We start from the raw sequence: 22,605 nt of genomic DNA on the forward strand, positions 1-22,605 counted from the left end.
CTTCTAGGGATTTTCATCCTAGTTCTTTAATGGCCTTCAAGAGTGGATCTTCATTCAATAGAGTGTCTGGTTCAGGTATGATGTCCTCCTTATCAATCTTTGTATTTTCTTTTTCACTACTTCCACCTTCTTCATCTTTATTCTTGGTTGCTTCAACAACTTCTTCTAGATTAGTCTTCATTTTTGCTAACGTTTCTTCAAGGATTATATTCCTCTCCTTCTCTTTGGATAACTCTACATTAGTCACCATGTTTTTTTCACCTACTAACTTCTCTACAATCTGAAACATCTATACACAATCCCAAAGCTTTTGGGGCTTTGATACCACTCTGATGTAAGGACAAGTCTTGCATCTTGACCCTAGCTTCTCCTAGGGTTTTCTCTAGGCCTTTCCTCTAGCCCACTAACCCTAACTTATGAGGATTACATTCCTAAGCCCTTCCTCTTTCAACTTTTCTACACCAATGGAAAACTTAACACCAACCATAACTACTCCTTATATACTTCACTGGCTCATCTTCACCAAACACCCACACAAAGTTACTAACTAAATTATGGAGAGAGAGGATTGTCCTTAGAGTTTTGAGTCCATTCCCATGCTCATGCACCAAAAATCCATTGAAACCCCTATTGATTTCAAGAAATTTCTCCAGTTTAGGTCTAGAAGGGCTACAAGGAATTAGGCCTCCAAACTCACCTTTTGGCACTTAACTTAGAAAAAGGCTTAATAAGGTGGAAAAATAACTTCATATCTTGATACCATTTTGGAATATGTTTTAGAATCACCTAGTCTCCCTTCCCAACCAATTTTTGCGATAGAATGCTGATTTTATGCCTAAAATTAAGGGTTTTCAAATTTTGTTGTCAAGATCCATAAGGGTCTAGCCAAATCCTTGTCTAGGCATATCACCAAGCGGTCTCCTTTGACATAGGACTTATCCACTCTTATTTCCTTCTCCCCATCCACTTAGAATAAAGCAATCATTTGCACTCAATCACATTACTATAGTTTCAAGCTTTGTGATCCCTAGCCATGCTCACCAGGCTTGCCTAGGGCATCATTGAAAAATGTCCATACTTTCTTTCTAGGTCCCATGCACTTTCATTATTGTAGTTAAAAAAGTCACCTCACACATTTCAATTTACCATATAGATGCCATGGTGGAAAGGTGAGTTATGACCCCATCTTCACAAAATACTTGGTTCAACATAACACCAATGCACAAACCAAAATATTTAAAATCAGGAAATGAAATAGATTCCAAAGACCATCTAATCACACATAAAACTATATAATACCATTTACCAACACATGAAAAAGGTAAAGTATGAAATTCAATCCATCCAATACCCTCAAGAATCAAAAATCTCATATTGTGCTAAAATTAACACTGAAATAAGCTTTCTCATTACACAAAATTCTTCCACAATGTCATCCAACCCTTGTTACAGTTTGAGGGAAGCCTTATATAGGTCTATTACACCTGACCCAACTACTTAGAAGTGGTTACACAACCATTTGATTGAAATTTTAGTTTTTGCACTAGAAGTTGTCATGGCAACTATTGTCAATTAGGTTTGCACCCTTGTCCAAAGCCTATGTGTGAGGACAACCTAGTGAAACATGGAAACGACCTCCAAGCTGTGGGACTTGAACTATGAGGTTGAGCCTCTGAAGAAGGCCGACTTCCTCTTACTATCAGGGTGCACCTAACTACTCTTGGAGAGGAAAAGGGAGAAGGAGAGCATGAAAGAAAATCTACCTAATCTAATCTAAAGAGGTGCTGCACCAGAATAGAGTGTTCAGACCAATCTCTGCCAATATATGCACTATTGAACCAAAATGAAACTAAGGATATACACACTCAGACTTGTTTTAATCAAATAATCACATGCAGATTAGAAAACCAAAATGAATGACACAAAGAAGAGATATTCACTTATATTATCATTCATAGGCCAGGGAGATATAGTCATGCAGATTACTGATTTCCACAAAACACTAGTGGAGGCAAAGAGTTCTTGCACTTCACACCAATGGCTGAAAGAGATAAGGCATAAATCATACAGTTCATAGGCAAAGGGAATTTTACATTCGAATTGTAGAGCAACAGCAGAGAACAACAGAGAAGGATCGACCTTTACAAAATTTAAAAAAATTACCTTTATAGTTCAGGCATAACTGAGATTTTCCCTCCAACTGTAATTACTCTACAACCACTGCATTGAAGTCTTGTAGAGAACAATCATGGGGATTTGAAGAAATTTGATCTTCTACATCAACTAATGCCTGGAGAGGATAGAAAAAGCACCATAACTATGCTCTGACCAAGTAGATAGGTTGGATTGGGGTGTAGAGTGTTCCTACATGCTTTGTATTCATTTTGGGTTGGTTGGAATTGATCACAAAGATTAGATCCACAAGATAACCTGACCTTCCTTTGTCCCTGTCCCACGAATCAACAAGGTCAGCCTAGTCAACCTATCCTTGGCACCAGAACGAGCCACATGGACCAACGAGCTTATTTCTTTATGCCACCTTGCGGGTCTTCACGAGTTTGGCCACATCTTAACTTTACTAACCATGTCACTTCCTCAAACTTCAACTGCAATAGTCATGTTAACTGCTAGCTGCTAACTGTCAATGCCTTCACCAAACCCACTGGGACATGTGTCACTTAGGTGCTATGTCACTATGCGTAATGTTCTCATAGCTTTCCATAGAGAGATAGCACCCACCATTGATCTCCACGAGATCAACAATCGTGGATGATATGTACTTGTTCTTGCCCCATGCCCATCACACCTAGCGCCACCTCAGCAATCCATAACACAATTGGCAACACATGGCATCCAACTGGCAATCCAAAGAGAAACTAGTCCCACAGAGACACATGGTGACAAAGTGTTATGTCGCTATGGCAAAACAATGTGCAACTCTCCATAGCGACATAACGCCAACCATGGATCAGATCACATCGGACAGTGAGGGCTCATCAAGTTTCTTCCTACAAGGAGGGTAGGCAAATGATGTCACCTAGGACATGTGCCCTCCACCCGCTTTCTCGCATTTTTTAATTTCCTCGCATCTTGATAATGTGAGAAAGCGCCAGCCCTTGATTTGTGAAGATTTGATGGTGCTAGAAACATGTGCTCTTTGAACTTGTATGATTACACTCCATGACACCACCTGGATGCATGTCAACAACTCGCTTTCCCACATTGTCAGAAGGTCTGACAAAGCTTAGAATGCAGGGAAGTGGGCACCAATAGAATTCCTAGCTTAGCCAGCCACCCTATCCAACTTGCGGCCCATAGAAGGAACAAAGACCCACCTGCCACACGTTGCAAAAAGGCTTTCCCGCATTATTTAAGGGTCGCGCATCTTGATAATGTGGGGAAGCGGGGAACCATAGATCATGGAAGATAATGGCATGGAAAGTTGTAGACTGATGGAAATAAAACATAAGGTTTCATCATTCAAATTTTTTATATTTCCATGCCATTAAAAATAATATTAACTTTGGGAACTAGCTGTTGGACAGGCTGGGCATACAAATTTGAATTTTTTGGTGGGAGGCAAAAAATGGCAACATTTCTAGTAACTCATAGGGGATGCTAGCCTGCTATGCATAAGACCAATGGCCTGAAGCATCCATTGGGCTATAGAGTCAAAAAGATGTGGATCCTGTGTATACTATGAGGCTCTAACCCTACCTCTGTGGCAATAGCAAATATTGAAGAAACTCTGTTTCTGCAACTGGAACTAGAAATCAAGCATCTCTGTAACCTTCAAAAAAATTCAAGACTTGCTATCTCACAGAGAGACAACCTATTCTCATGCACTTCTTGGGAAACAGGAAACAACTGGAAACAAAACTAAGCTAACTATGTACACGAAATCTCAAACCCTCAGAAGCATGGCTTGAGATAGATCCCATTGACTGGGATAGGCAGAATCTCACCACCAGGTCTATTTAACTAAAAAGCATTGGCCTACTTACAACTTTCAATCAGATAGGGACCACTCCATAATGCATCAAACTTTGAGTGTCTTCCTGGTTTTACCCTATCTACATCCCATTTCAGAACCAAATCACCTTCCTTGAAGATTTTGACCCTAGCTTTCCTGTCAAAGCTCTTCTTTACCTGCTACTGGTGTGTCTCTAGGGTTTGCATAGCTTTATTTCTCTTCTCTTCCAGCTCCATTAGCTCTGTTATTCTCACTGTCATGGCATCATCTTCAATTAGTTCCAATTGATGAGCTAGCTCTAGGGATGGGAACTCCAATGAAATTGGAAGCCCTTCTTCTCTACCATAGACTAACACAAATGGTGAATTCACTAATGATCTCTTAGGTGTTATCCTATCAGCCCATAGAGCTGTCCTTAATTTTTTATGCCAACACCTTTGGTTATCTTATACTATTCTCTTTATTATTCTAATCAGGTTCTTGTTGGAGGACTCAACCAAACCATTACCCTAAGGATAGTAGTTTGAGGATGTGCTAAAATAGATATTATGATCCACTGCCCATGCACAAATCTGAGCTCCAACAAAAGACTTTGCATTATGTGAAATAATGGTTGAAGGGGCACCAAACCTAGTCACAATTCCTTCAAGGAACTCAACAACCGAAGATTCAGTGGCATCCTTCAATTTGATTGCCTCTGTCCATTTGGTGAAGTAATCTATAGTAGCTAAAATCCACTTGTGACCAAAACTGGAAGAAGGATTGATAGGGCCTATGAAATCCAATCCCGATTGAGCAAAAGGCTGGTCCACCTGAATAGGATGAAGGGGAAGGGCTGCAAGTTTTTGTTTGCCAAAGAAGAAGGAAAATTTTTCACACTTCCTTACATACTTATGACAATCATGGAACAAAGATGGCCAGAAGTAACCAGCCCTCATGATCTTCATTGCAGTTGTTCTAGCTGAGAAGTGACCACCATCAGAACCATCATGAAGTTCTTTGATCGTTCTTCCAGCCTAGTGTGTATCAAGGCATCTTAATATAGGGCTCCATTAAAATCTTTTCTAAAAAGGATACCATCAACTATGACATAAGGAATTGACTGTAATCTATACTGTCTCATTTTAGTTCTATCTAATCCTTGAGGGTATCCATTGCCTAATAAGAAACTCTTCATGTCATCCATCCAATTCCTTGGGTCACCATTTCTCACCTCTTGTTGCTCTGCCAGTATCATAGCAGCCTCCTCATCAAGTTCTTGAGATGATAACATCTGTTTACACAACCCCCTCCCTCTTACTAGCTTGGTAAACTAAATGTCAACATCATATTCCATTACCCTTGTAATCTAACCAGCTCTTTTCTCACTAACATCTTTGCTCAAAAGGAAATCCTTCACACTGGCATGGGGTACCAACAAATGAATCTTGTTATGGGACAGGAGTTGTCTAAATTTCTTTAAAGCTCTGATGACTACAAGGGCTTGCTTCTCTACATAGCTATATTTATCTTCATACTCTTTAAGCCCTTCACTAAAGAAAGCTATGGGCTCCTCTTCATTCTTCTCATTTGTTTGAGTCAAGACAGCAGAAATACTTGACTCACCAACTAAGGTATAAAGAATGAAATCTTTCTCAAAATTTGAATTCATGAGAGTAGAGGCTGAGGCTATGGCTATCATGATTTCTTCAAAACTTTCCTTCCCTTCCTTGGTCCATGCAAAGACCATACTTTTTTTGAGCATAGCTGTAAGAGGTTTCACCATGGTAGCAAGATTAGGGATAAATCTTCTCACAAAATTTATCCTGCCTAGGAAACTTTGCAGCCCTTTCTTGTGTTTAGGAAGAGGAAAGGCAAGTATTGTTTTTATTCTCTCTAGGTCAATGGTTAAGCCATCCTTAGATACAATATGTCTTAATAATTTTCCTTGGTTAGTAGCAAAGACACACTTGCTTGGGTTAAGGGAAACCCCAAACTCTCTACATCTTAGGAATACCTATCTTAGATGATCAAAATGATCTTCTACATCATTTGAATATACTGTAATATCATCATGGTAAACTAAGACAAACTTGTCAATCACTCTTTTGAAAGCCATCTCCATTGCCTTTTGAAAGGTAGCACCTGCATTAGTTAGTCCAAATGGCATCTTACAATAAGCATAGGTACCCCACTTGGTGGTAAATGCAGTCTTGTATCTATCAGACTCCTTAACCAGCACTTGATTGTAACTAGAAAATCCATCAAGAGATGAAAACCTATTTGAACCACTGACCTTGGAAAAATCTGCTCCATAGAAGGGAGAGGATGGTGATCTTTAAGGGAAGCTTGGTTAAGGTCCCTAAAGTCCACACACAATCTAATTTCTCCATTCTTCTTCCTAACTTGGACAAGGTTTGCTACCCATGATGAGTGTTTAATAGGAAAAATTATATTGGCCTCAATCAATTTGGATAGCTCCTTTCTCATTAGGGGTTCAATCTTGGGATTCACTAGTCTTTGTTTTTCTCTTACTGGTTTTACATTATCAACTAGATCTATAGTATGCCGAAATAACTTTGGGTCAAAACCCTTTAAATCATCATATGTCCAAGAAAAAACATCATTAAATTCTTAACACAGATGAATAAAATTTTCTTGCTCAATTTTAGAACATACCTTCCCCATGTTTAAGGACTTTCCATCAACAATCATGACTGGAGTGTAGTCACTTTCATCAACAGCTAGGTTCATGGCCCTACCTCTTGCTTGGTCATCAAGATTGAAAACACTTTATAAGGTAATGAGACCTGTAGGCAATTTGTTAGAACTAAGATGAATGATCTGATCACCATATTGATCCTACAGTCTTGACTGATTCCTCTCTAAAAATTCTACCTCATTCTGCAAGAAGCTCACAATTTTCTCATTAGACTCAAACACTTGCCAATGGATGTTGTTATCAGGGATGGCAGGCCTTACTACCACTTTGATTTGTTGCTTCTTCTCCTCCTCAAGATTCCCTGGCACATCATAAGATGCACCTATTGTTGCAAGTCTATCAGCATGTCTGTTCTCTTTTTTAGGGATGCTTTGAATACTAAATGCATTGAAACCTTCAAGAAAATCCCACACCCTATATTTATAAGACTTGAGAAAACCATTTTGGTGATATTCTGATTTCTCACTTGATTAACCACTAACTCACTGTCCCCATACACCCTTAAGGCTTGGATTCCTCTTTTTTGAGCAAGTAGGAGACCTTGAATCAAGGATTCATACTCAGCTACATTGTTAGTGCAACTGAATTGGAGCCTAAAGAAGAAGTAATATCTTACTTGTGCAGGAGAAATCAACATCACACTAGCTCCTGACCCATTTTTATTCCTTGATCCATCAAAGTACATACTCCATATCCCACTCATATCTTCTTTAGTACCCACAAGATTGGGGACTAGAGCATCCTTTTCCAATATACAATATGCTATCTCAAGGATTTCTAATGTAGAATCAAATTGATATGCATTAGTCCATTCATCCAAGAAAAAATTAGGTATCTCTGCTAAAGGAGTGATAGGCTCATTCACTATGTCATTCTCATCCATCTCTAGAATAGGGAAATTCATGTTGATGAAATTAGGGGTGTAGGTTTCAGTATGATGGAGAGCTTGAGGCTCTGCTCTAATTGAAGCATTGGCTCCATATCTCATCTTGAAGGACATATATGACCAATCAGAAGATATAAAACCACCTATTTGGGTAGTAAAGTCTCTTGGCAGACAGATGGCAAAATATGGCTTGACCTCAGTAACAGAGATATCTTGGGTTACAGTACAACTAGGGCATGCATTAAGGCCATCTCCACATTCCTAAGGATCCCTACAGTCTTGACAGTACTACCATCCAACTGTAATACATCCCTAACAATGGGCTCATATTTCATTCCCAAAGCATCAGCAACACTCCTAGGCATCACTGAATTGCTAGCCCCTAAATCAATCATGCAATTATGGACTATCTTGCACCCTATAATTAGAGAAACATAGAATGGAGGAGGTCTAACCTTTTTTCTTGTTTCTACTTCCCTTGATGGTTGTACTAGGCTTGTGGCACTTTCCATGCTGAGTGTTTTATCCTTCAGTTCAATTCTTTCCAATTCTTTCTGCAACAACCTCTTTTGCATGGGTATAGTAGCAACAACATCCCAAATGGAGATATTCGCATTTGTCTTCTTCATTTTCTCTACCACACTGAATAGCATAGTAGGTGTTTTGGTAGAAGCCTTGGGAGCTGCAATTTTATGAGGTTGAGATGGAACAACCTGAGGATCACCTGTATCTTTTCTGCCATGATTTTGCCTTTGTTGCTAAAAGGTACTTGATTGATTATTTTCTATTTGCTCATGAGATATTGCATTTGAAGTTGAGGCCTAATTGGGAGGAGGAGGGATAGCACCTTCCATAGCTCTTCTCTTGCTCCTAGTGTTATGAGCAATGGAATCCTAGTTTACATTACAATGCTTCTCCATCTGATGATTCATAAAAGAGCAATCACCCTGTCCTTGCACATATGAGGCATCCTTAAATTGGTCCTCCTTGTATGATTATTTTGCTGCAGGTTCTTGGACTATCAAGGCCATAAAAGATTCAGCCTTCTGACACATGCAATAGGCATAGGAGTAATTGCAGGATGGACAAAAATCCTGATCTTGGGCCATGTTGTTTTGAGGGACTATGGCCCTACTTTGATTTACATTTGAGGTTGAAGCATGACCACCCTGACTATTCTGATCAAAAGAATTATTCCAATGATTAGGATTTGGAGGCCTACCACTATTGGGAGCTTGATATTGCAATTGATGAGGCTTACTACCTTGAGCTTGCTGTCTTTCTAAAGTCACCACCTTGTTGCTTACTTTTTGCATCATAGAGAAATTATCCTCCAGCCTCTTTCCTTGATCTTCTAACTTCTTCCCTTGATCTTGCAACATCTTCCCTTGATCTTGCAAACTTTTCTCTAGGTTCTTTTCTCTTTTATCCTTGGTCTACATTAGAGATTGCATCATCTCTTTGATTTCATCTATCCCATTTGAAGACGTGGAAGCTTGGGGGACTGGGACAAGAGATTGAGATGTAGAAGTTGTGGGAAGGGGAGCCATTGTTGGTTGATGATTTGGAACATCAGGAAAGAAGGGCATAGGAGGCCTTGGAGCTAACTCACCTCCTTGTATTAGGATGTTCTCTGATTTTATTGCTATTTCATAAGCATTAGGCAAGGTATCTCCTCCCATGGTTTGGATTGTAGTGGCAATATCACTGTTAAAAGCTCTAAGGTAATGCAAGAAGGCATTACCAGGGGTAGGCCTCACTAAAGTAGGTATTCTATCCCATGTGTTTTGAAATCTATAATTAAAATCAGTCATACATTCATTGGGGGCTCTTTTTATAGTAGTCAACTACTCTAAAAGTTACAAATAGTCACTTTTATCCTCAAAATGTTTGCACAATCCTGCTCCTAATCCATCCCAATCTGTTATAGAACCATGAGCCAAACCTCTATATCGTTGTAGTGCTTTTCCTTTCAAGGATGAGGCTAGGAGCCTAACTACAACATCATCCTCTGTAATACCATGGATATTGCAAACATTTGTGACTTCTTGGATATGCTCTTAGGGAGAGATAGAAGTTTCACCAATAAACTTTGGTATACTTTTGAGTGCAACTACTAGTATGTCATGTCTTTGAGCTAATAAGAGAGGGCTCCCACCATTAAAGGTGGAAAAAGTATGAGCTCTAGGCAACACCATATAGACAAGTGATCTATTGATGTGTATTGATGGCAGTCTAGGCTGATATCTAATAGTAGGAGGAGTAGAGATAGATCTTGTAGGTATATTTGTTATTATTGCACTCCTGACTAGTGATAAAGATATTCTAGCCCTCCTTCTAGGGTTTGGAAATGAAAGCTCTTGATACTGAAACTTACCTCTAGAAGATGCCCTTGTTTCAGCTCTGGGCATGAATCACTACAACTTCGGTCTGGAACTAGATATATATTTGAAGCTCAGAGTCACCAAGTACTTGAAGAATGAGCCTCTTGAAGGCTTAAACACTGAAGCCAGTACTATCTCCTTGGTATTGGTCTTGAAATCTTCTCTTTTGACACCAGTAGGCTTGGAATTTTTTGTAAAGTTGTCCCATCGGGCATGCCAAAAATTGTTGGTATGACCGGTGGAGGTTCTGGAAACTGATTTGAATCTGACTATTTGTCCCACCGGGTGTGCCAAAAACTATTGTCACTTAGGTTTGCACCCTTGTCCAAAGCCTATGTGTGAGGACAACCTAGTGAAACATGGAAACAACCTCCAAACTGTGGGACTTGAACTGTGAGGTTGAGTCTCCGGAGAAGGTCGGCTTCCTCTTACTATTGAGGTGCACCTAAATACTCTTGGAGAGGAAAAGGGAGAAGGAGAGCATGAAAGAAAATCTACCTAATCTAATCTAAAGAGGTGATGCACCAGAATAGAGTGTTTAAACCAATCTCTGCCCATATATGCACTATTGAACCAGAATGAAACTAAGGATATACACACTCAGACTTGTTTTAATCAAATAATCACATGCAGATTAGAAAACCAAAATGAATGGCACAAGGAAGAGATATTCACTTATATTATCATTCATAGGCCAGGGAGATATAGTCATGCGATTACTGATTTCCACAAAACACTAGTGGAGGCAAAGAGTTCTTGCACTTCACACCAATGGCTGAAAGAGATAAGGCAGAAATCATACAGTTGAGAGGCAAAGGGAATTTTACACTGAAATTGTAGAGCAATAGAAGAGAACAACAAAGAAGGATTGACCTTTACAAAATTTTAAAAAATTTCCTTTATAGTTCAGGCATAACTGAGATTTTCCCTCCAACTGTAATTACTCTACAACCACTGCATTGAAGTCCTGCAGAGAACAATCATGGGGATCTGAAGAAATTTGATCTTCTATGTCAAATAATGACTTTAGAGGATAGAAACAACACCATAACTATGCTCTAACCAAGTAGATCGGGGTGTAGAGTGTTCTTGCATGTTTCATATTCATTTTGGGTTGGTTGGGATTGATCACAGAGATCAAATTCACAAGATAACTCGACCTTCCTTTTTCCCTATCCCACACATTAGTAAGGTTAGCCTAGTCAACCTATCCTTGGAATTAGAATGAGCCACATGGACCAACAAGCTTATTTCTTTATGCCACCTTGCGGGTCTTCACAAGTTTGACCACATCTTAACTTTACTAACTATGCCACTTCTTCGAACTCCAACTGTGATAGTCATGTTAACTGCTATCCGCTAACTGTCAATGCGTTCACTGGACCCATTGGGACAGGTGTCACTTAGGCACTATGTCATTATGCATAATGTTCTCATAGCTTTCCATAGTGAGATAGTGCCCACCGTTGATCTCCACGAGATCAACGATCGTGGAAGATCTGTGCTTGTTCTTGCCCCAAGCCCATCACACCTAGCACCACCTCAGTAATTCATAACATAATTGGCAACACATGGCATCCAACTGGCGATCCACAGAGAAATTGGTCCCATGGAGACACATGGGAACAAAGCGTAATGTCACTATGGAAAAATAACATGCAACTTTCCATAGAAACATAACACCAACCATGGATTAGATCACATTGGACGGTGAGGGCTCATCAAGTTTCTTCCTACAAGGAGGGCAGGCAAATGATGTCACCTGGGACACATGCCCTCCACCTGCTTTCTCACATTTTTTAATTTCCTCGCATCTTGATAATGTGAGAAAGCACCAGCCGTTGATCTGACAGTGCTCGAAACATGTGCTCTTTGAACCTGCATGACTACACTTTATGACACCACCTGGACACATGTCAACAACCCACTTTCCCACATTGTCAGAAGGTCTGACAAAGCTTAGAATGTGGGGAAGCAGGCACCAATAGAATTGCCAGCTCAACTAGCCACCTTGTCCAACCTTCGGCCCATAGAAGGAACATGGAACCACCCTCCATGCATCACAAAAAGGATTTCCTGCATTATTTAAGGGTCGCACATCTTGATAATGCGAGGAAGCGGGGAACCATAGATCATGGAAGATCTAATGGCATGGAAAGTTGCAAGCTAATGGAAATAAAACATAAGGTTTCATCATTCAAATTTTTTATATTTCCATGCCATTTAAAATAATATTAACTCTAGAAACTAGCCATTAGACAGGCTGGGCATACAAATTTGAATTTTTTGGCGAGAGGCAAAAAATGGCAACAACAACTTTTGCAATTTTGCAAAATTTTCTAGAAACTTTACAATTTTTTTCCTAGTTAGACCAAAATTGATCCAAACCCCATGAAACTCTACCACATCCCTATATATGTTATTTATGACTTGAAAAAATCATTATGCCTCTTATTTGGCTAATCTAGCCTTTTAGATGCATAATTACTATTCTTAGCAATTATGACAATAGTTTTAACATCACTTAACAACTTTGGATGACTAGGTAGTTATGAAGACCTAATTAGACCTCCTAATGGCTAAGTCCTTCCCTAAGACCCTCTACCCACCTTTATTTCACTAGTGGTTTGGCTAAGGCCACTACAAGACAAAACTTGGTTAGGTACCCTAGGTTGTTAGATAGCCTTACTTATGTGCTCCTACACCATGCTCCCCACAAGAGAAAAAAATTTCACTCATGTAGAAAATATATCATCAACTATTCCCATCTTATTGAAATCTATATCTACAATCCATGTTGCCTCTAACTTTGGCTTATTCTTTCATTGTATAAGGTGTTCCATGTACACCTTGTGCCTAGTAGTCTTCTTGACAACCCAATACCTTCTCTACCTCTAGCTTCACCTTGGGAGGTAGGACATTAGATGCTACATCCTTTTTGACCTCCTATATGTTTCCATCTACTTTAGTTAAAGGTCCCTTAAAATTCGTTAGGTCTACCACATTGAAAACTGGTGAGATGTTTAGGTCACTAGGCAGATCCACCTTATAGGCATTAGCTCCATATTTAGCTAGGATCCTACATTGTCTCACTATCTTCATTTATAGTTTTGTAGGTAGTCCCTTCTATAACCTAGATTTGTTCAGGTGTACCATGAAATAGTCACCTACTACAAATTAAGCATCCCTTCTCTTTTCATCAACTTTAGCCTTCAACCTTTATGTAGATTCTTGTATGGTCTTCTTCACCAGTTCTTTAATGTACTTCATAGTCTGAGTGAAGTCTTCAGCTTGACCACTTATGTACTCCATAGCTCCAAGGTCTCTAAGTTCACACACACCCCTTGGGGATTTCACCTATTGTCATGTTGACATTGTCATTATATGCAGATTCTTCTTGAGGAATAATCACTTCCTACGTTTGACCATATTCCTTAATTAGGCACCTTAACAATTTACCCAATGTCCTATTGACCACCTTAGTTTGACCATCAGTCTAAGGATGGTAAGCTGATACAAATGATAGGTTAGTTCCCAACCTACTCCACAAGATTTTCCAAAAATGATTCATAAAATTGACATCCCTATCTGATTCAATACTTAGGGGTAGTCCATGCATCCTCACAATCTCCTTAAAGAACATATGTTCTATATGGCTAGCATCATGGCTAGTCTGACAAGGTATGAAGTGACCCATCTTGCTAAATCTGTCCACCACTACATAGATACTATCATATCTATGTTTTGTCTTAGGTAGCCCCACAATGTATTCCATGCTAACACACTCCCATGGCCTATTAGGGACCGCTAAAGGTTGGTACAAACCTACATTACTAGCTCCTTCTTTTGCCTTCATGCACACTACACATTGTTGCACAAATCTAGTCACATCCCTTAACAACTTTGGCCAATAGTAGAACTATTGAACTTACTCTAGGGTCTCATTAATTCACAAATGTGCACTTAGGCTTCCATTATGTTTTACCTTTAGGAAAACATAACTAGTCCCCTTTGAACAATAGTCCACTTTGCAAAGTATATTCAACAAAAGAACTATGAAAGTGATTCTAAAATCTAGAGAATACCTCATAGGCTTTAGAAAGTGTTCATCACCTTTTTATAGGTCCTTGAAACTCTCTATACCAATGCTATGGATTTGAACTTCTTGAATGGGCAACATCCTCCTACTTAGTGCATCTACAATGTTATTTATCTGCCACTTGTCGTGCTTAATGGTGAATGTGAATTCTTGAAGATATTCCATCCACTTTAAATGGCTATTGCTTAACTTTTCTTGGGTATTAATTTATCTAAGGGCTTGGTTGTTAGTAAATGCCATGAACTCCTTGGGTAGAAGGTAATGCCTCCATTTCTTAAGAGAAATGACTAGGACATACAACTCCAAGTCATAGGAAGAATGCTTCTTCTTGGCTTCACTTAGCTTCTCACTGAAGAAGGATACTAGTCTACCTTCTTGACTCAACACACCCACCTACTGCCATCCCAATTGCATCACATTCTAGGGTAAATAGTTTCTCAAAACTAGGCATCTTTAGGATAGGTTGTGTGGCTACTTGTTCTTTCATCTTTTCAAAGGTATTTCCTCCTTTAGGAGTCCACCTAAATTTGGTTTTCACTCTAACCTTAATGTTATCTAGCAATGGAGTCCAAACAAAATGAATTTATATATTATTTATAACAATTAACACTTTGGGTTAATTAACTAAAACTAAATAGTGGAAGAAAAATAATAAATCCAAACACACATAGAGAATAGCATAGATATACCAGGCAACCCAGTTTGGGGAAAAACTTGCAACTGGTGGATCTTCTATTCAACCTAACAAAAAACTTTCTCTCAAAGTCTAATAGAATCTCATTCCATGTTTTCTACTACAATCTTACATTTATAGAGCCCACTAGTTTACTTATTTGTTGGAATTAATAATGGGAAAGTAAAATCTGAGAGGGGGAGGGGGGTGAATGAACACTTCAAAACTTTTACCATAAAAATGTTGACCACACATCCATCTCATAATTTACATGTACATTGAAATAGATAGCTAAACATGTTCATCCATAGCATGAAATGAATAACACATAACACAATAAATTTGTTACCCAAGAACCATCCAATGAGAAGGTAAAATTGGAGTGGGGATAAAAGCCACAAATATTCACTACTGCAGTTCTAAATTGTATCCAATGAAGGTTACAATTGTTTAATCAAAAAAATATAATCTACCCTATTAAAGGTCTGCCCTGTTAAAGGCTTACAAAGACTATTAGGTCTCACCTTGTTAAAGGATTTCAATACCCTATTAAAAGTGTGCCTTATTAGAGGACTTCAACTTACAATAAAGTAAGCACTCTATTAAAGGATTTAGAAAAACCTATTAAGACTACTCGATTAAGAGATTTTTACTAATTCACCTATTGGAATTTTTTAGCCTTGATCCTTTAGTTAGCACCTCTTTTCTAGATATTTTTTGTCCTCTCTTCTAATGTGTACTTGATACTTCTGATCAGATGTATCTCTTTTTTTCCTTTAACTACTTTGCATTGTTTTCTCTAATTTATTCTACAATTCATTCGTCTGTCACAACCTCCTTAGTCACCATGAATGCTCTCTCTCTCTATACTTAGAATTTTCTCTTCTCTTCTCTTCTAAAAATATAAAATCTTTAGGGTTTTTCCTTCTTAAGAAGACTTAGGTGATCTAGGGTTAGGTAGGAATCAACAATTGTGATTCACCTATTTTTCCACTTAGAACATCACTCAATTTGATTGGTTGCATGTACTGCATAATGATTCATAGTATACACCTATATAAATCTTCTATAATCATAAAATAATCCTCAAGTCAGCCCAAAAATGGTTTACATAGGAGTTTGTGTCATTATAAACAACTATGTCCAAAACTATTCACTTGACACTTGAAGCCTCTGATGTTCAGCATCCACTACATTCTTAATGTTGTAAGTCATCTCCTGAATGAATCAACATAGTTTTTTGACTCATCTCATTATTGAATCAACACTAACTATCTTCTTGAAACATACTAGTGCTTGATACTAACTGTGTATATTACTTGGCATGTATTATTTGGCAACTAATGCTAGGCATACTTTGATCACTCAGCTTGCACTTGTTGCTCATATTGCACTAATCACTCAGCATACACTATGAATATGATTTAGTGTGTTGTCACTCATTTGTTAAAACCAATTTGAGATTAGCAATTTCCCCCTTTGAAATAAGTGGAAAAAATATGTTGTCATGAATATACATCTTAACTATGAGCATAACTCAAACAATATATATGTATTACTCGGTTCTCATACAAAATTTTGTAAAACTAATGACTTGAATAGTCATACCTCTTCAAAATTATTGAACTCCCCCTAAGTTGAGTGTTCCTTGCTATATTTGAATTTTTTATAACCCCTTCTGAGTAAATATGTTGTACTGCTTTTGTCCTTTATTTCTATATCAAAACTATATTCTCCTTTCTTGCAAAAACTTTATATTCCCCCTTTTTTGACACTTATGTCATTTGGGTGGTACATTTATAGTGTTTTTTTCTAGAAATTTTTTGTGGACCTAAATGATGATCATTAATGCTATATCCCAATTGTTACACACTACCTCTAGAGGTTGATACTAGATGTCTAGCTTGGCAACAAGGTTAACTAGGCCATCATGAGTGGAAAGATGAGAACCTTTCTTCATCAATGTTTCAGCAAAGGTTAGTTCCTTGTGTAACACTTTCATTTGTGGGGTCAATGTAGATTGGATGTTGATCAAGGTAGCCTTTATGTTTGCATTTTGTGAATCTAATTCTACTAGCTGACCTTTAGTAGAAAATAATCTCTAAAAATGAGTTTGGCTTTGACTAGGAGATAGTTTCAATGTTGTACTTATGGATTGTAGATCTCCTTGTAGCCGATAAATATCCCTTTGTACTTCTTGTGTGAATAAATTCACATCACAAATATTTGTGTATAGAGAAAAGATATTCTCCAACACCTTTTTCACATCCTAAATATCGGTTTCTAAGTCAACCTATCATAGTGCAATGGCACTAGATATTGTTTCAAATACTTTTGTCTAAAACTTCTTTTCTGACCATTCTAACATTTTAGTATTGGGGTTCAAGTCATCATCATTTTTTTTTCAACAATATTTACAAATTTCTCAAGAATAGGTTTATCTACATTCGGAACTAGGAGACTAAAAGCATCAAGTAATATATCTTTGATGTCATGAAGAACTTGCTTTTTCTTATGCTCCGTTCTTAGAAACTCTTGGTGTTTCTTTCTATGAAGAGCTTCCTATAGAATGCTCATCTTCTTAATGGTGATTGTGGATAGATCAAACTTGGATAGTTCAATCACCTCATCATGAATTACATCTCCATATGATATGTCTTTTGAGGTTCTTTATGTCTCTACACTTGGGCTAGATATTTGCAATGGTGTGGTTTGAGTGTTCGACCTTTGAAGAACTTGACTACTAGTAGGAGTCATAGATACTGGTAAGGTAACTAGAGTCTATATAGCAATTTTTTCCTTTGGAGAAGTAGTCACCTTCAATTCTTCAAGCTAGTCTATCTGACTATCCTCTTTCTTCTCTTCATCTTTTGTCTATGGTGTAGGTGTAGGACTTTCTTCCTAACCTAAACTAATTTTAGATTCATATTTCTAAATTGTAAGGATTTCTTGTGAGAAATGATTGGCACTAGAGGTAATGAAACCAGTGTTGTAATAACACCTTGCTGCTCAATGCTTGCACCTAGTGTTTCTACAACTTTTACCTCTGGGGGCACACTAGATGTATTAATTTTCTTCTCCCCTACTAATACGATATCCACCTTTTCAATTTCATTAGTTCTCACCAACATAGGATTTGTGCATAACTATGCTGCCATGGTGGAAAAATATCTTCTTTAAGTCATCCTTAGTCAAATGATTGATGTTTTGAGCAGAATTGTCAGTAACATCATTGATTTTCATTAAGTCTTGCTGACTCACTTGGTCTACATGTGTAGGACTGTTGCTTGATGGTTGTACCTCAAGCACATTTTGATCATCTTGTTGCTCTTCTTTAGCTATAGCCTCTTTTGTTGTTGCTTCCTCAATTACTCCCATACTACCATCCTTACCTCACTCATCTTTTGTAGTCTTTGCTACTTGTTCAGTTGTCTCTTTCTCAACTTGCTTAGGTTCTTACAATGTTTACTCAACTTTCTTTGTTATTGTTGGAGTGGGTAACTTATAAATATATCTCCAAATATTTGTACTTTTGGATACTACATCCTTAATCTTCTTGTTTGGCATATGGAAAGCTCTATATTTGGGGGAAAATTTTGTTTTGTGTTTTTCCATAGTCTTTGTAATCTTTCTTTTGTCCAATTCTAGCATTACTTGGGCTAAAGTTGATTCCCTAATTTGTCTTTTTTTGTAAGTTGTATTGCCATTTCTACTCAACTTGGTCATAAAGACTCTTAGGTAATGAGTTGGAAATCTCTATAGGAATTGATTTGAATGTAGCCATCATCACATATATGGCTTCCTCTATAGTATTTTGTTCAACTTTTCCTATCTTATCAAAATCTATGTGTGCAAAACCAAAAAAAATTGCATTTGATTTTATATTGACACAAATTATCTAAATCAGAGGAGTGACTGTGGCTTACCACCTTGAATTGACTCATGTCATCAAATTCTGTCTTCTCCCCACGTGACTCAGTTGGAGCTACATATTTTCTCCTTTCATATGTCTTCTTGACTATTTGTCTTAACTCTACTAAAGTAATAGTCCTCTTGCCTTAAGGTTTCTTAGCAATCTTGACTTGCTTAGTGGTTGCCCTTGTGCTAGCCTTGGTAATAGGAGCTACTGGCTTCTATTGTGACATTTCACAATCTTCCTTTTGGGTTTCTCCACTTCAGGCTCCTTAGCCTTTCTTTTCATTTTAGTAGGCTTAGGTGCTTCCTTGGCTTCTTCTTCCTCAACACCTTCTTCATGAGCTCCCTCATCTTCTTCTTAACCTTGAGTAATTACCAAAGGGGCTTGGACTTGTTCTTGTTCTTCTTCATCTCCTCCTTCACCAAATCTTTATTTTAGGTTCTTGACTATTTTCTTCTTCTTCCTAAGAATAATAGCTATTTTCAAACCCATTGTGATCCTAGACTTGGCTACCTTACAGTTGTCAAATGAGTTGGCACTTTTATCTATTTCCTCTACTAGTAAGGCTATGATAGATGTAGATGCCTCATCAATATTTATCTCATATGGAAAGGGCTTAAGCCATCTAATCGTAGGTAGGACTACCTACACATATGTATAATCAACATCAACTAGAAAGAAAACATCACCATAATGTTTCTCAACTAGTGACATTGGAATCCTTAGTCTTTGCTTTATGGATTCCTTAAAATAATCAAAATAACTTGTCATTACTAACCCAAAGTTATCTCCAAGTTACTCTATGAACTCTCCAATCTAAACTACAATAGACCTATTGGTCTTCCAAGAAACTTTACCAAATGAGGGCAATATGTACAACTATGCACATAAAAGAATATGTAGACTAATAAAGAGCCAAATTTGTAAGATGCACACTTAGTTTTCTTTATGTTCTGCAAGTTTTTAGATAGTTGCTAAAATCGCAACTCCACAAGGTCATAGGTGTGGTCTCTCTTTATTATTTTGTATCCCAAATCTATAGCCATGTAGGACACACTATTCAATCTACTAGATTGAAAGAATTTGTGATCTATCACTTTCACAACAAAAGCAATTAGGGAGTCTGAGATAGAATCTAAAAACATTCCCTTATTATTTCATACTACACTTGTGTTCCTCTCAATTATCTCTTTTGAATCACTTTCCATGCTCTTGGGTTGGTCTAGGGTAGGATAACCTAACATTTAGCTAATGATCCTTTTAGTGATCCTAATGGGTCCATTTTCTAGCCAAATGAAGTTTTCATGTATTCTACTGAGACAATCTCGATCCATTCAGTCTTGAATACATTAGGAAAATCTAGGGCATGGGTCAACACTTTCCTTTCTATGATTTTATTATCTTCCCTTAGATCTCCATCATCACAAAGCTGACTATTCAATTCCCTAATCTCAATGTCACCTGTACTTCCAACTTTTCATGTGTAACAACATTTGACATCTTGAATCATTAAGAGTTTTAGTGGTATCATTGATAGCACAGCAGACGAGTCTCCTTTGTATGCAATTTCATGTATTTCCTAGAAAGGTGGTTTTCTAAACTCATTACTAATTAATTTTACATTCAAAACTTCATTTCCCTCTCTCCTAGCACTTATAGAAGAGTTTTCTACCATATTTGATACCTAGGGTTTACAAAAACTCAAACAAAAAAACTTGGCACTAGTAAAATATCTTTCCAAATTTATGAATATGTCAATATGTAGTTGAATTTGGTTCACAAATGCAAGAATCTCTTTTTTCAATTCACCTTAATACTCTTCTTTCTCTCTTCGATCTTGAATGAATGAAAATGAGTTGAGAAATGACAATATAACCCTCAAAAATTTTCAATAAATGCTTAATGCTTACATAGTTATAAGCTCGATCAATACAGGGTTTCCAACTCACTCTGCTTACACATGACTTCCACTTCTCTTAGTTCATGTATCATGCTTGTCCAATGCTACCATACCTTCACAGCTTGACATCAACTAAAATTCCATTCACACTCGGCAATAACTATGAAATCGTTCATGCTCGATAATAACATGAAAACTAACAGAACTAAAGATTTATTCCAGGTTCTAATTATAACATTGCATCCTAATTCATGCATATATAATATTTTTAGAACTTAAATTCATGGAATTGATGTAAATTATATCATTGAGATATCAGTCCCAAACATACCTTTTGATTGCCTAGTTGGGGGTGATGTAATCACTTGATCCATTGGATGAAGTGACCTCATCCGAACTTGATGTGCAACAATCTTCCTTTTTCTTCCATGTCTTGTTCATCTGCACTTTGACTTTCTCAACATCAACCTTCTCTTTTCCTTTATTGAATTTACTGTTTGGTTCCTTTGACTTTATTTAATAGTTTCTATTGATACAACCAATCTTCAAACAACTAAAGCATGTAGTTTGACTCAACCATCTACTGTAATAACCTCTAAAGTGTATTCTAATGCAATTCTCAGGAACATGTCCATACTCTTGACAATAGTGACAACTATACCTTATGTCATAATCCCAATTGTAGGGTTCCATTGGGTTTTACATTTGTCTACTTGTTTGATGTCCACTTAGCATTAGATCTACATTCATATGCTTTATGTCCATACTTCTGATAATTGTGGCAACATCATTCAAATCTTTGTGTGCTTAAGGTCTTGGTCCTGCATTCGTGTGTCTGATGTCCTTGCTTGTTGCACTTATGATAATAACCCTTGAATTTCTTCTTAGGGTTCTAATTTACATTATTGCTCCTGCAAACATTTGTTGTATGACCTAACTTTTCAAAATTATAAAAAGTTGGTTTGTAGTTCTTACCTTTTTTGTTTCTTTGTTCACCATTTTTAGATGATTATGCTTCCTTGGTATCAGTGTATCCCAATCCATTAGTATCATTGTTAGATCTAGGAGATCTCATCAGTTTCTAAAAGTATTTGATGGCTTCACTAGGTTTGTTGAAACTTTCAGAAAATTCCTTTTCTCTTCTTAGTTCATTCCTCAATTGTTTATTCTACAACTTTAGGGTTGTGATCTTAATATCCTTCCCATTTGATTCATTATATATAGTTACATGTTAGCAATCTTTTGTACTTGTGATGTATTCTCTTCTAGTCTATTGGTCAGTATTATTTTGTCATCTTCAATCATCACTTTGTCTCCCTCAACTTTCTTTTTCTGCTCGGTCACCTCACATAGAAATACTAATTGGACTTCTTGTTCTATCTTAAGATTTCTAACCTCTTTAGTTAGGGCACCATTATTTTCCATCAGATCTACAACTGATGTATCAAATTCACTTGATTTTCCATTTGCAAACAATTTAGTAGTGTCTTCCTCTTGTTAATGTGTGTCATTTTCCTCAATAGCTACCCCTTTCCTTCTCTTCAATGAGCACTTCAAATCATCTCTTACTTCATTGAGTTGGTGTAGGAAAAACTGGATTTCAATCTTATGGTTCTCAATAGTCTTTCCCAACATGTAGAATTCCATCTTCAAGAGCTTTCCTAAATGCTACAAAGCTTTCATTTTAAGAGAACAAAGTTTTGATACCAATTGTTGGAATTAACAATGGGAAAGTAAACTCTATGGGGTGGGGGTTGAATCAGCACTTCAAAACATTAACCATCAAAATATTCACCATACATCCATCTCATAATTTGTATTCAAATTGAAATAGCTAGCTACACAAGTTTATCCATAGTATAAAATAAATAACACATAACATAATAAATTTTTTCCCTAAAAATCCTCCAATGAGAAGGTAAAAGTGGAGTGCAGATGACACCCACAAATCTTCACTACTGCAGTTGTAAAGTGTATCCATTGAAGGTTACAATTGTTTGATCAAAAAAATATGATCTGCCCTCTGAAAGGTCTTCTCTATTAAAGGCTTGCAAAGATTGTTAGGTCTTACCT

At 37.3% G+C, this 22,605-nt stretch overlaps 1 pseudogene; it reads right to left on the reverse strand.

Annotated features, from left to right (window-relative positions):
• The window catches only part of LOC149571411 (potassium transporter 25-like), a 156,000-nt pseudogene that overhangs the window by 6,662 nt on the left and 126,733 nt on the right, over positions 1-22,605 (reverse strand).

This window comes from Cupressus sempervirens, chromosome 2 (assembly GCF_028749045.1).
Source record: "Cupressus sempervirens isolate cs-2001-9-10 chromosome 2, ASM2874904v1, whole genome shotgun sequence".
NCBI lineage: Eukaryota > Viridiplantae > Streptophyta > Pinopsida > Cupressales > Cupressaceae > Cupressus > Cupressus sempervirens.